Below are 15,885 nucleotides of genomic sequence, written 5' to 3'. Positions count from 1 at the left end.
TGAAGTCTACATAAAATTTAGAACACGCCCCTCCATGGATTCAAGACCAAAGCAGAAGAGTGGATAGCTGAGTTCAGATTACAGCTCTGAGCCTCCCTGACCCTGGGCTCTGTGCAGACCTTGTCTTTTCTTTGAGTTGATGTTCACCCTCAGTGGTAGAGATTCTCTAGTAAAATTCATGGGTATTTACTCCAGAAACTGATGAAAAGTTTTGAATCTAGCAGGCATCGTTTTCTAAAATTTATTGTAAATTATTATGGGGTACACTGGACCCCTGACCTGAACACTAGACAAATACTTAGTAAGTGGAAAATTTACAGTAAAAGCTTGAGACTTAAGTTCTTAAATCCTAAATGTCAAAGCTCATAAACCCTTATGGCTGCTGCTCTGCCCTTGAATTCACTCTGAGTAAGCACCTTACAACTTTCTCAAAGGGTGAAGATCTCCACTATGAGTCAGAAGTTTTGTTGTTGTCCTTGTCTTTAACAAAAAAAAAAATAATGATTTCTCCCTCAGGAATAACTGTTCATCAGATAAAGTCTCAAAAGACATTCTACTGATTAGCATCTCTGAGTAAGACACAGGTTTTAAATCCTGGATAAGCTTTACCCCAGATTATCTCTGGGAGAAAAAAAAAACACACAAAACACCCGGAGAAGAGATTTTAAGTTTGGTCTCTCTTTTTGTTCTTATGATAAAGACTCCCCCTCCCCCCACCCCCCAAACCAATAAGCAACCCATTGGCCAGAAGCCAGAGCTGGCTCATAGAAAATTCAAGTCTGAAATGGACAGCAGGAAGCTGTCCTTTTGTGCAATATCTCAAGAAAAGTAAAACAAATTTGATCATTATGAAGCCTGTGTCGCCTCATTGCTAGGCAGCACTCCCCAACATCCTTGCCATTTCATGAATGGTGAGAGCTCTTCACAATGACAGCCTGCCTTGTCCTAACTTGCGATTAGCATCAGTCACCCTGGAAACCTACTCAGAGGTCTTGAACAAGTCTATTTTTCCCCCTGGAAATAAAAGGAAAGCAGTGAATTTTAGCTAACATTTCCTAGATCCTCATTCTGTGCCAAAGTCCGTTCTCAATGCTTTTTTGGTCCAAATGTTGAAGACTGGGAGCAGAAGAAAAAGCTGCCCCATGTAGCCAGACTCCGGGCAGAGTGAATATTCCCCAGAGAAAAGATGGAATTAGAAATCAAAACCTTTAAAATATTGCACTTACTCATGTCGACTAAATATTCAAAGAGCCAGCATGAACATTTTCTCTAATGGAAGAGAAAAAAAAAATCTTCATATAATCCATTTCATCTATCTGAATAAGCTAAAATGCTAGTTGACGCTGATTGTTTTATTTGGCACCTAAGTATGTGAACGTTGTTTTTTTATTCTTTGCAGATTAGTAGCAGCGGCAGGATTGTGCTGAGCATCTGGCAAGTCAGTATTTTAGCACTAACTTTATTTTTCGTGGATGAAGTTGGTGACTGGACCAAAAAAGAAAAAAGTGGGGGAAGGGTTTCTGATCAGCATTCCAGAGACCAGAAGAGTAATTAAGCTTTGGCTAACAATATTGAAATGAAGAATTCTGAGGCAGGAATCTTAAATGAGTAGAAAGATGATCCCAGAGGTACCAGGAGTCTCTAATTACAAACATGTGTGTGTGTTTTTAATGACTCTGAGCCATTTCTATTTTTAAAAAATATATTTTTATTGATTTCAGAGAAAGAAAGGGAGAGATAGAAATATCTATGATGAAAAAGCATCATCAATTGCCTGCCTCTTGCATGCCCACTGGGGATCAAGCCCACAACCCAGGCATATGCCCTGATTGGGAATTGAACCATGGCCCTCTAGTTCACAGGTCAATGCTCAACCACTGAGCAACACTGGCCAGGTTGTTTTTGTTTTTATGTCTTTATATATGGCTTTTCTACATCTTCCCAAACGGATGGGCTTGACTTCTTTATCTGGATTATTAAAAGTTATGGCAGGCAGTGGTCTCAGTGTCTTGCTGAGCAAGATGTCAACATAGCTACTTGATGAATTCATGAGAAATATAAGCCATGGTTGATGATGCTAGGGTCAGTGCTTGGTAAAAGTATGAAGCAACAGAATTTCATTCTCAGAGACAGTGAGTGTATGGTGGAAAGACTATTAAATTAGAAGGCAGGGACCTTAGGTCAAATTCAACTGTTGCTCTGTCCTGTTTATATGACAGCTGCTCTATGACCTTCTCTGGGTCAGTGTAGTGGGGTTCATAATGTTTTCAAAGTTACCTGAGTAAGCATGATTTCATTATGAATGGGAAAAATAGTAAACTATGTAGCACCAAATAAGAACTATGAATATTATTTTTACCTTAGTCCCCAATAAAATATTTTCTCTTTGTGGTTATTCTCACTGTGACCTCTTTTTGACAGCTCAAGTGTTTCTCCATACCTGACCCCATATCAGGGCCTAGACATCAAAGTTAGCATGCTGAATAAAGAGAGTGAAGTCTGGGAATTTGACAACAGTTAACAAGTAGACAGGAGATACATTTGGGGACAGAGGACCTGATTTCAACTTTCTCAAATCATTCAAATCGTTCAGTAGAAGTGTCCTGTGTCATGCTTTTGTCATGTTTCAATAGCTACAGACCAAAAACGTTATGTGGTACAACAGAATGAGCAATGCAACTACTACTACTCCACTTAAAACTTTTCAGCAACTCCCAATTGTTATTAGAATAGCATCCAAATCCTTAGTATGACTTCATCACCCTCCCAATGTGTTCCAGCTATCCTTCCAGACATAATGAAATTAGTTTCCTTGCACTTCTCTCTCTCTCTCTCTCTCTCTCTCTCTCTCTCTCTCTCTCTCTTTCTCTCTCTTCATCTCTCTGCCTTTCTCTCAACTGCATGCCTTCACTCTTTCATTGTCTTAGACAAGAAAAAGACAGAGCAGGAATGAAGAAATTCCAACTCATATTCAGGTCCCACATTTTCTTACCCTCACTCCAAAAGTTGTACCTGATCCCTGTCCAACCACCAACATTCCCCTTGGGCTCTTCAGTTACAGCTCATTGAACTTTATTGCCTTTTGCTTGCTCTGTTGCTCCTTTTGGCCTCATGCCTAGCTCAGTGCCTGCAACATGAACTTACTATATATTTCACATATTTGTTTAATTGAACTGACAAAAAAACAGAAGAACATAGTACCTCTATCAACTGTGATATTATAACTTGGATTAGCCTACCTGTTTTGTTGTTGTTGTTTAGCCCCAATGTTATAATCTATAAAAGAGAAACTTGATTATATCTTCTTTTAAATATGATGCTTTGGTATCTAAAAATATTTTCTCCAAAGAAAACAGCATCGACAAAGAGGGACTCAGTCATTTCCTCAGTAGCAATACCCAGAAATTACAGGCTATAGATTGGGTAGAGCATTCACAAAGAACTGAAAGAGTTCACATGTTCATATCTCAAGAGATGATCATAAACATTGGACTCCTGATATTTAGAAAATGCCCATACAATTATAATGATGATTAAATTCTTAATATTATGACAACTTCACATTTTATGGTCTTGTTTTGTAACTCAATCAATCTTCATGCAACTTACAATTTATTGTAGGCTTGAATTAACTGTAGAAGGACTCTCTTTCTCTCCGTTTGAGAGCTGATTTGGCAAATCCCCCTCAAATGACTTCTGAGTGGAACTAGTGGGAAGGAAAATGAGAGGAAGAAAAATAGACATACATATTATTCAAAGAGAGAATAAATCTATTGAGGATAGACATGCTATTAATATTCTGAACCACATGGTCAAACAAAGTTATGTTTCCTGTACAGGATAAGAAGCTGTAGGGTAATAAACAAAACTTTCTGTGGCTTCATCTTTCCAGCTGTTTGTGGAAATACTTGACATTTAACAACATGCGCTTGGCTGGTTGAACAGAAAATGAAATTTTCACATCTTTCCGATAACTCTCCACAAGGCAGATCTTGGTCCTTACTGCTGCCAGATGTCTTCCGAAGCCTAGAGTGGAATTCCTGCAAAGGGAGCTTCACCTGCAGTGACAACAAAGGGTGGGGCGACACAAAGCAATGGCAAGAAATAGTTCTTAAAATGCAGCATTTTTTTAGGGTATTTCTTATTCTTCTGCTGAGAAAGGAAAAAAAAATCAGTATGAATTCTGGCACCTGAGTTATCTTTGGTACCCCTAGTCTCACAAAAATAATAATCTTTAGCAAATAAAAGATGGTATTGTGTCATCGTCACCTTTGCCAAGTTCATGCATTCTGATTACAACACTCTGTTGGGAGAAACATGAAAATGAGATGTGGGCAGCTTATTTAGCAATTGATTACCCCCCCTCTTTTTTTTTTCTTTGCTGAACTCTTAAAACACTGGAACAATGCCATTGCTAAGCAACAAAATGGACATTTCTTTTCAAGATGCAAGTGAATAGGAAGGTATAAGGTCTGTTCAATCAGAACCGGCACAGACGTGTCAATCTGTGCTCATCGGGGTATGGAATGGGGGTCACTCTTTCCTCTTTCCAATGTGAACTTGCCCAAGTCATTCCATATGTTTAGACCTCAGTTTTCCAATGTGTAAAAGAAGGTAATTGCATTAGGTTAGTATTTCTCACATTTTACTTGCATCAGAATAATCTGAAGAAGATATTCTTATAATGTCTGATTTAGAGAACTTTGGAGATTATCCAGGTGTTTGTATTTTTAAACAATCCATTAGTAATTTTTAAAATATATATATATTTTTTATTGATTTCAGAGACGAAGGAAGAGGGAGAGAGAGATATATTTCCCATTAAAATACCAACGGCATATTTCACAGACCTAGAACGAACTCTCCAAAAATTCATCTGGAACAAAAAACGACCCCGAATAGCTGCAGCGATCCTGAGAAAGAAGAAAGTAGGTGGGATCTCAATACCAGATATCAAGCTGTATTACAAAGCCACTGTTCTCAAAACTGCCTGGTACTGGCACAAGAACAGACATATAGATCAATGGAATAGAATAGAGAGCCCAGAAATCAGCCCCAACCAATACGCTCAATTAATATTTGACAAAGGAGGCAAGAACATACAATGGAGTCAAGACAGTCTCTTCAATAAATGGTGCTGGGAAAATTGGACAGATACATGCAAGAAAATGAAACTAGACCACCAACTTACACCATACACAAAAATAAACTCAAAATGGATAAAGGACTTAAATATACGACCGGAAACCATAAAAATACTAGAAGAATCCAAAGGCAACAAAATCTCAGACCTATGCCGAAGCAATTTCTTCACCGATACAGATCCTAGGGCATTGGAAACTAAAGAGAAAATAAACAAATGGGACTACATCAAAATAAAAAGTTTCTGCACAGCAAAAGAAACCATCAACAAAACAACAAGAAAGCCCACTACATGGGAGAACATATTTGCCAACATTATATCTGATAAGGGCCTAATCTCCAAAATTTATAGGGAACTCATACAACTTAACAAAAGGAAGATAAACAATCCAATCAAAAAATGGGCAAAGGATCTAAATAGACACCTTTCAAAAGAGGACATTCAGAAAGCCAAGAGACATATGAAAACATGCTCAAAGTCACTAATCATCCGAGAGATGCAAATCAAAACAACAATGAGGTACCATCTCACACCTGTCAGACTGGCTATCATCAACAAATCAACAAACGACAAGTGCTGGAGAGGATGTGGAGAAAAAGGAACACTTGTGCACTGCTGGTGGGAATGCAGACTGGTGCAGCCACTATGGAAGACAGTATGGAGTTTCCTCAAAAAACAAAACATGGAACTCCCATTTGACCCTGTGATCCCACTTCTAGGAATATATCCCAAGAAACCAGAAACACCAATCAGAAAGGATCTATGCACCCCTATGTTCATAGCAGCACAATTCACCATAGCTAAGATTTGGAAACAGCCTAAGTGCCCATCAGTAGATGAATGGATTAGAAAACTGTGGTACATCTACACGATGGAATACTATGCTGCTGTAAAAAAGAAGGAACTCTTACCATTTGCAACAGCATGGATGGAACTGGAGAGCATTATGCTAAGTGAAATAAGCCAGTCAATGAAGGAAAAATACCACATCTCCTCACTCATTCATGGATAATAAAGACCTTTACAAACTTTTGAACAATAAAAAAAAAAAAAGAAAATAATCCTCATGTAAATAAATAGTGATCATCTATTATATTTTTATTTAACTCATTAGTGATGAAACCAAAGATATGAAAAAAATTATTCTAAAATATGTAAAAATTGGGATTTTCTATAATCAATGAAATAGAGTGATACTGATCTAAGATTCTTATATTTGATTAAAAATAAATTGGGTCATATCTTACATTGCAATAAAATCACAGACTTTAAGTTACCTTTCCTAGTTACAGAAAAATAAGTCAACTTGTTTTATTGCTGTTCTTAAATTAACCTCTAGCTTCATCCAGTTATAAAATATCTGGACCATCATTGATAGTAAACAGGATGTCAAATACATAATCCCCAAGAAAGTTGTAACTTAGGTAAAAATGTTGGACAATATTTTACAAACTTTTACATAGTCAATGTTTTCCTTTATTTTCAAATTTAGGGATGCTTTATTTTATACACTCTGGAACAGTTATTTTCAGTGTTAAGATTAGCAGTAGATCTTTCCCTTAGAAAAATTTATTGTAGATCAAGAGAGATTGTATCAGTACAGGTGACACTAAAGTCCGTGAGACCATAAAGGAAGTCACTGTAATAGTGTAGGCAAGTGGTGATAAATGTTTCAACAGGGAAAGCAGTGAATGGTACATGGGAGTTGGTACATAAATATTAATTGACTAAATATGTCAAAGTATAACTTAAAGTAAACAACTGACTCCAAAAGCTACCCATTGGCAAAAGTAAAAGAATAAAATATTGATTACATAGACAGGTCTTTTAAAAGTATTCCAAGATTTGAGACTATATTTTTCTCACCTATTGCTATGACATCTACTACTTTGTTAATGGCTTCCAATAGAAATGCACTAATATTTTCTTTGCCATTTATCTTTTGTGATTGCACTTGCTGTTCCCACTGCTTGGAAAATTCTTCCCTTAGATACTCACATAGCTTGCTCATTCACTTCCTTCAGGTTTCTGCTCATGTGGCATCTCTTCTCAGATACTTTCTTGACTACCTTCTCTGTAATAGCAATCTCACTCTCCATACTGCTTAGCCTGTTTTCCTTTCCTTCATAGCTATAAATATTAACATCTTCATAGTTATAGATATTAATATCAATGTTTATGTGTTTTTAATGAGCTTTATTTTTTAGTATCACAGCAAAATTGAGTGCAAAGTACAGAGAATTCCCATAAACCTCCTGCCTCGTGCCCCATAGCCTTCCAACTACTAACATCCCAAACCAGGATGGTACACTTGTTAAAAACAGTAAACCTACACTGTCATGCTATTATTATAGAAAGTCTAAAATTTAAGTTAGAGTTCATTCTTGGTGTACATTCTATAGATTTTGACAAATGGACAGTGACATATACCCACCATAACAGTATCATACATAAAGTTTCACTGAACTTTAACTCAAGTGTTTCACCTCTTTATCCTTTTATTCCCCCAATCCCTAGAAATCACTGATATTTTATCATTATAGGAGTAAAAAAATTCCAAAATCCTTATTTTACTTTCTCAAAGAATGATAACATCTTTAGAGTATAGGCACCATATTGCATATGTGCTTTCTAACCTATAAGTACCTAATAAAGGTGTTCCTGTCATAGAAGAACTATAAGACTGCTGGTTGATTGCTGACTGATTGACTTTGGAAAATGTAAAAATGGAAAAGAACTGACACATAGTAGTGTGAGGCAGCATAGAAAAAGGCAGATGATTTCTTAGCTGTAGTTGTTTATTTTCTTATTTTAAAGTGTTTTCTTTAATTCACCCAATCCATTGCTGTTTTTAAGTGCAATGAGAATAAATAAGTGTGGAGACTGATAGGCTATGTGTTCCAAAGATTCATATTAGAACTTGCTCTAGTGTCAGGAAACAACTTAGAAGCCTAACAGAGTTAAGCATGTCTAAAGTGCTTGTGCTAATGTTTCCCAGAAGCTAACTAGATACATAACTTGTTGCCTGGCAACCTCAGGACTCAAGCTTTCACTCCAGTCTGGAGCCACTTCTCTGATGTGGGTCCATGGTTATTTTGGAAACTCACCTCAGAACACTGTGATCTGGTGTCAATAGTAAAAGAAAATTAGAAGATGAGAACAATTTTCCAGAAAATTTATAAAATAATTCCGTTGCTCTAATTTACCCCAAATCATTAAATTTTTGACATGGAAACTCTCAGATTTGGATGTACTTTATCATCAGCAACATGATGATTAGTAATGGGTGTGAAGAATTCATTTCTTTTCCAGGGTGAATGAGAGTACTAATTTTTAGGCTGTGGCTTAGAGATGGTAGTAAATTTTAGGAATTAGAAAGTTGCCTCATTCCATAGCTGGGTCACTTGCTCCTCAATTGCATGCTAAATATATTTGTAGCTTAAGATTTTACAACACTGACATGAGAGATGGTATGTAAAGCTCTTTACATAAAATAAATCATTTAATCATCACAAGGATCATACAAGATTGGTGCTGTTATTTATTGCTCAAGTTGAAGAAACCAAAACACAGAGAGATCAAGTAACTAAGAAATGTCACAAGGTCATGATTAATGATTAAGCTAGGATTTGGGCCTATGGGGCTTGACTCTAGATTTTGTTTCACTAAAGCTCAGGAGCCAATATGATGTTTGTGTGAGTTTAAGAAATTCTACACTAAAATTTAAAGAGGAGAGAGAGAGAGAGAGAGAGAGAGAGAGAGAGAGAGAGAGAGAGAGAAAGGGAGAGAAATTCTACACTAACACAGCAGTGGCTTCAATGAATTTATTTGTACCTTGAAAACTTATCATCCGACTCTGACAGTTGGATTTCTGCATTGTTCATATGGCCAAATCCCTATCTCCTACGAACATTCTATTTTCCAGATCCTGGCTCTTCCCAAGCTGAACAATATACTCTGCCCAGAAACTTTGTGAGTTAGAAAACAAACATTATTTTTGATGACTGGTTCACTCAATCACCTATTTGCTTATTTATTTATTATTTAGCAGCAATACACTTTTTGAAGGGTGGGAAAGGGAATTCCAGGCAAAATGAACACCACAAGAAATAGCAGGGGGATTAACAAATATTTCTTGAGTGCCTACTATATGACAGGCATTGCTCTAGGTCAGTGGTTCTCAACCTTCTTAATACTGCGACCCTTTAATACAGTTCCTCATGTTGTGGTGACCCCCAACCATAACATTATTTTCATTGCTACTTCATAACTGTAATTTTGCTACTGTTATGAATCGTAATGTAAATATCTGATATGCAGGATGTATTTTCATTGTTACAAATTGAACAGAATTAAAGCATAGTGATTAATCACAAAAACAATATGTAATTATATATGTGTTTTCCGATGGTCTTAGGCGACCCCTGTGAACGGGTCATTCGACCCCCAAAGGGGCCGCGACCCACAGTTTGAGAACCGCTGCTCTAGGTGATCAGAATATAATAATTATGAAAGCAAATTTCCTGCACTCTTGGAACTTACACTCCAATGGGGGGACAGAAAAAGACAAATGTATGCCATATAACATAACACACTATGTTAAAGTTTGAAAAAGGTTAGGAAGCCAAATAAAGAAGAATAAAGCAAAAGATAATGACGAAAGGATGATTTTATAACACAAGAATGTCAGGAAGGCCTCTCTGCTAAGATAACATTGGAACCAAAACTAGAAGAAAGGAGAGAATGGGCCATGCAGGAAGTGGGAAGCTGCTCTGTGAGGACAGGTGGAGTAATTACACAGGCCCTGCAGCGGAAGCAAGCAACGTGAGGTCTGCATCCAATGCATTAATTTTTATGTACATGCAACATGAGAAGCTGGAATTTAATGACAATATTTCATGGAATCAGATCAATGTAGTTAGATCACTTAAAGTTATACTGATATCAAGCTAAGATTCTTGATACCAATAATACAGGTATGTTGAGTCCTTAAGCCTGTCTGCCAAACACTATTCTGAATTGCACTGCCAATATTTGCCCAAGTATTTCTCCCTTTTCCATAGTCTCATGGTTGAACTTATATTTTCTTAATGTAGCACAATAATAACAGGAATCCCATATGGCCCATTTCTTGCATGGTATCCCTTTAAAGATACCACAGTCTAGCATGAGTAATTAAAAAACAATTCTAGCTTTCCTTATAGTTTTCAATGAAAATTAATGAAGATCCAATTCTTAACCCACAGCAGGAGTCCACAAAAATAATTCCTTTTCTTCTCCTCTTCTCCAATTCTGTCACAAACTGCAGTTGCCTTAAACTCCCCATTATCTAATTACTTTCAGCTCTCTCCCTGAAATACCCCAAGACATCCTGCCTCTGCGGAGTCTTTGCTTTCCTCCTTCCCTGGCATCCTGCAGTACCCCCTCCTTGGGAGAGGCTGTTTATATTTATAGTCCTTCTCTCCAGCTGTCTCAGCTTGCTTTCAGCTGGTTGGAGACACCAGCAGCTCTTCATGCCTCAGTCTCCTTCAATCTGCAACAAGCAAAGATCACAAAGTGCCTTCCTTGCAAGTGCATTGCTTCTCACATTCAGCCTGATATTCTCAGAAGAAATTCTATTGCAGAATTCTCAAGGAAGAAATCTGGAAAATAAAATTTCCATCTTGCTATATCTATCTATAGTATTGCATTTATTAAGGTAACTGAGGAACAAACTTGTTTGTTTCAAGGTGACCATGATTACCTCTGCTCTGACCCATTATCAGTAGATAATATAACCCAAATATCTAAGAAAAATACTATTTTCTTTATAGTCAAGTTCTCAAGTGACATCTCATGGCAGCCTCTAGACCTTTGTTGGGGAGCACAAGAGACTTGATTGGAAAGTTGTAAGAAGGACATTCTGATAAAAGGGAAGTGTGTGGAAGGCAGCCTGCCCTTTTTATCAGAATTCCAACTTAGGGGCGTGTTGAAGGCGGCGCCCCTAATTATTCCTTGACCTTTCCAGACAAGCCTGTGCATATGCAGACCCTGGGTTGTTTCCTGGAATCCTAATGCTTAATCCCTGGATGCCCTTGCCCAGAGGACAATGTAAACATGTGTCCTCCCAAGATTACTCACCCTACTGATAGTATCTAAAGAGAAAAATTTCAATAAAGGCCTAAGGAGGCAGGCAATAGAGGCTGCTCTGGCTACTAAAGCCAGGGGCCCCTTAGCCCTCTCTTGCACAGTCAAACTGTATCTGAGTAATCTGTTCATCTGTCATTCAGGGGCTGCTGGTCAGTCCTGGCAGACCTTTAGACATTGTAACTATCTAAAGGTTCAGTTAGTATTTTTACAACATCATGTACTTACTACCTTCAGGCTCCACTTTAGTTGTATGTTCATTACAGCAGCAAAGAAAGTAACTTTAATTCATAATTGCCTGAAATCTTTCTTGATAGTACTATGGCAGCCAGTAAACCAGTGTATAATATTTTCCTTTAGTTAGCTGCTAGATCCAACCGAATCCTGTAACAATGTGCTTTTGTCAAAAAGAAAAAACATGTCACTTTGGTATGATAAAGTTGAGTATTGACAGGTGACAAATAATCTTATATGCAACAATTTAATCTTTGAAACTATTTTCATGGGAAACACTTAATGTATTGGGATTTTTATAGAAATTAAGTCAAATGGTGGCACTTTAGGTCACTGGAAAAATAAATGATTTTTGAGCCTAGCGTTGAGAGTTCTGTGTTTCTGAGCTTTCTTATCCACTGCAAATTTGATGTCACATTATGTAAGTCTTCAACATACATTTTATAACTGTAGTATTGAACCACTTTGACTAACCCATCCTAATACATTTTCTATTGCTTTTCTCTTCTTTCTTCCTTCTGACATGGGGTTTATCTTCTTTTAATCACCTATCATTGTTAAATGGTACTTTATCTACTATTTCTTCAGTTTTATGTTTTTCTCTCCTAGTTCAACCACCCTTGAATGCTAAATCTGTCTATACTGCCTCCATCCCATATTTTAGGTACATGGACCTAGTTTAGCTGCCAGAACCTTTTTTTGTGCAAATCTCTATGGTCAGTAACCCACTAATTCTTCCTTGTAAGGCCAAGTGGATCGATAAAAAATTGTAATTATAATAAATTTTGTTTGTGCAAATAAGAGCATTTTTACCATATATATTTTGCTCTCATTTGGACATTTAACCCATTCATAAGTAAAAAAATGGGGTTATTATTTTGGATTCACAGAGTAAAAGAAAAATCATGTATGCTACATGTATATCCTAAATTTCTTTCACCCATACTTCTTCAACTGGTTGTAATTCCAGTAGAATCTCAAAATTTTTAGGGTCATTAAACATCTTGCCCAATTCTTTGCTTATGCATAAAGCTCCACTTCAAAATCCTCAACAAATAGATGTCCTTTTTTTCTGAACACTTTTTATGTTGCTTCTATCTTTGAAGAGCCAATTTTGCACTCTGGAAAATTACAATTATGTTAATAAAGATATTAATTTAAAAGAAGGATTGCTGGGAAAAAGATGGTGTTGATCACACATAATTCATATTGACTAATATATTATTCTCTTTGGACAATGTGGACACCAGAGGGAGTGAGGAACGATTGCAGAAGTCTTGACATGAAATATGAAGCTTAAGATGGGTCAGAGAGCATTCATCATTGTAAACCAATAGCCTCAGCAGGTAAACACACATGGAAACTAAACTACCTTTTACCTGTATTGTTTAAAATACTGATTTATATGAGTACTCAATATTTTGCCATTAACACGAATTGTGATCCAATTCCAAAGCCCGATTTACTATTCTATGACCCTGGAAATCTTTGGTAAATTAGAAGTAACCAGAGATAATGATTACTTTTCCCAAATAGAAATATATTTAATATTGTAGTTGCCACCACCGAATGTTATAAAATAAGCAATAAATTCAGATGAGAAAAGGCAGAGGTTGGTTCTCAAAAATAGAGAATGATGATTTCATGAGCATTGAGTAGGTCCTATACACATGCCCACACATGCACACACACATTCTGCTTTCCACAGTTAAAAAAATTGTGTGTCAAAGATGGCTTTGACATTATAGTAGTTCAGGCTGAAGTGTGCATGTAAAGAGAGGAGCTGAGCTGTACTAACTGCCTTGATAGTCTGGGGCTGCTTCCTCTATTTCTTGATTCCTCAGGGAAATGGGGATTAAGGCCTACCCTCCCGTCCTCAGAGGACTGCCTGATCCCCAATTTCTAAATGGCCAGAAGGACCTTGAGGTATAGCACAAAGACCAGGGGTGGCAGAGTCCAGCTGTTATGTAGTCTCTGGCTCTGCTGCAGAGGAATTATGACCACAACATTGGAGGAATGATGTGAGCTCAACTCAACATTTGCATAAACTGAACATTAGCAAGTCCTAATATTTAAAGTGGGATAACTAAGTAAAAACTCTCTCCAAGCTGTTTGACAGCCTTATGAATATGCAGATAAGAAAACTAAAACCCACTTCCAGTGGTCTGCTGTAAATATATCTGCAAAAACGTGCAGCCAATGCAGAGGACTTAAGTCCATACAGTGTTTCCTTCTAAGTACAACACTTAGAGGCAGGTTTTATTATAATGCACTGAATCTATTGAGCATTCAAATCAGCTGATAGCATTTTTAAATCACAGTTATTTTGGCATTTCCTATTGAATGAAATAGAAGAACAACCAAAAGTAATAGATGTGCTTATGAAAAGCAGTCTTGCTCATCATTGTTGTACCTTGTTATAACTAGGACAAAATTATGCACTACATTTACAGGTGTATTGCCTTTATTGTCAACAATGGTCAGCTTTTTCCTGTTTATTTTAAGCATGCTTATATACAGAATGCCTACATTTTTATCATCACTGTATAGGCATATACTTTAACCAAACTAGAGCAGCCAAAGGACAAGGCTCAGACTTTTTAAATGAATAACATGTCTTTGCAAACCCTGGATTTTCAATGAGTACTAAATTCAATGTTTTTTTTCAAGCATATATTTTTATGTTTTTATGTTTTATTTTTGACACTGTTACAGATTTCTCCCATTTCCCCAACAAACAAATTCCAGGAATGCAACAGTTTTAAATATACAGCTATATCTGAACAACTCCTGCAATTACTCCCTACTCTCAAATTGTGCATGGGGTGGGAAGAGGCAGGGAGGAAAGGTGTCTCAGTAACTCCTGATATGCTGGGTTGGGCATATATACATACATTTAGTAATTGGTTGTAGGTGAGCAGCAGATTTTAGATGTTCTCCTTAGTCCTGTATCTAATGAGTTTGATTAACATATTCATAATCGTCTTTCTGTACAGTAGGCATTTGATTCCCAATTTTCTCCCCCAATACTGGAATAATTACATAATTATACTTTATATGTTATTTGACTTGAATAAACCATACAGAATATCATTTTTCTTTTTAAAAATAAAACAAATTTGAGGATTTCATATGAAACAAAAGAAGCAATATATTTCTAAGGGGACAAAATAGGAATTACATGTACTTGTGGCTGCAGAAAAGAATGATTGCTTGGGCAGTTTATCTCTGAGTTTCTGCAAAAGAGAGAAAAGGAAAATAATAGCACAAGCAGAAACCCCATAGGTGTGTGTTTGGATGGACATGGGGGAAGGAGTCGTGAATTAACATGGGCTGTAGGGCTTGCATTGTTGAAGCAGGTTGTAAGGCTGAACTTAACAGTGATTTAATTCTTGGACTAACGGTGCTATAGAAAGAAAGACTGGGATCATTTCCTTGGTGGAAATAAAAATTCTCTCCCCACCCCACCCACCCTTCAACTTCTCACTTCAGTGTTCTTTTTCTTTCTATAGTGATTTTTATATCAGGGACATTAAACAAGTGATGGAACTATAGCTCTGTGCCAGAGTAACAGGGGACATGTTTTCCCCAGCTATGTGGTTCAACCTCTCACTGTTGGATTGAGAAATGATATGTGATAGCATCTCCAAGAAATCCCAAATGGTGCTCAGTACACAGCTCAGTTGCTCCTTCCAAGTGCATTTAAATCAGCCACATCTGCACTAGGATGGCTAACTCACATATCCCTTCTCTTTATCTGGAACTGCGTTCCTATCTTCATCTTCCCTCTATTCGACCCCCAACTTCAGCTTTCTCTACTGTTTTCCATCTTCACTCCTATCCTGTTGCACAAACTGGAAATCTTAAGTCTTTGTTGGGCTTGCTCTTCTTCCCTCCACCCCTACCCTCATTTCCCAAATCCTATTGATTCTGCTTCCATAACATTTCTGAATATGCTTCAGTTTCTTGAAATTTCCCCTCTCTCTCCCACTAAACCTCCACACAGTCTTTCCTCCCCCTGAAACACTCCCCTCATTTCCTCCAATTGAAGATGACACTCACTCAAAAAACTTCAGAGGTTAACTCCAGAGCTAGACTAACTGGCTTCCCAATCTGCACTCTCACCTACCAGCTGCATGCACAGTGACACTGCTTTGGCCTTTGTTTGCCTGTCTCTCTATCTTTGAAATGGAGATAATAATAATAAAACCAATATCAGTGAATTTCTATGAATGTTGAATGGGCTAGTCTCTTCCCCCTCAATATATGACCAAGACCAGTCACCCCATCTGGGAGCCTATAGAAATACAGAATGATGGATCCACGCACATATCCCACTGTACCAGAATCTGCATTTTAGTAAAATTCCCAGGTGCTATATA

The sequence above is a fragment of the Myotis brandtii genome, unplaced genomic scaffold (genome assembly GCF_000412655.1).
Source record: "Myotis brandtii unplaced genomic scaffold, ASM41265v1 scaffold185, whole genome shotgun sequence".
Lineage (NCBI taxonomy): Eukaryota > Metazoa > Chordata > Mammalia > Chiroptera > Vespertilionidae > Myotis > Myotis brandtii.
This window is presented reverse-complemented; position numbering follows the sequence as displayed.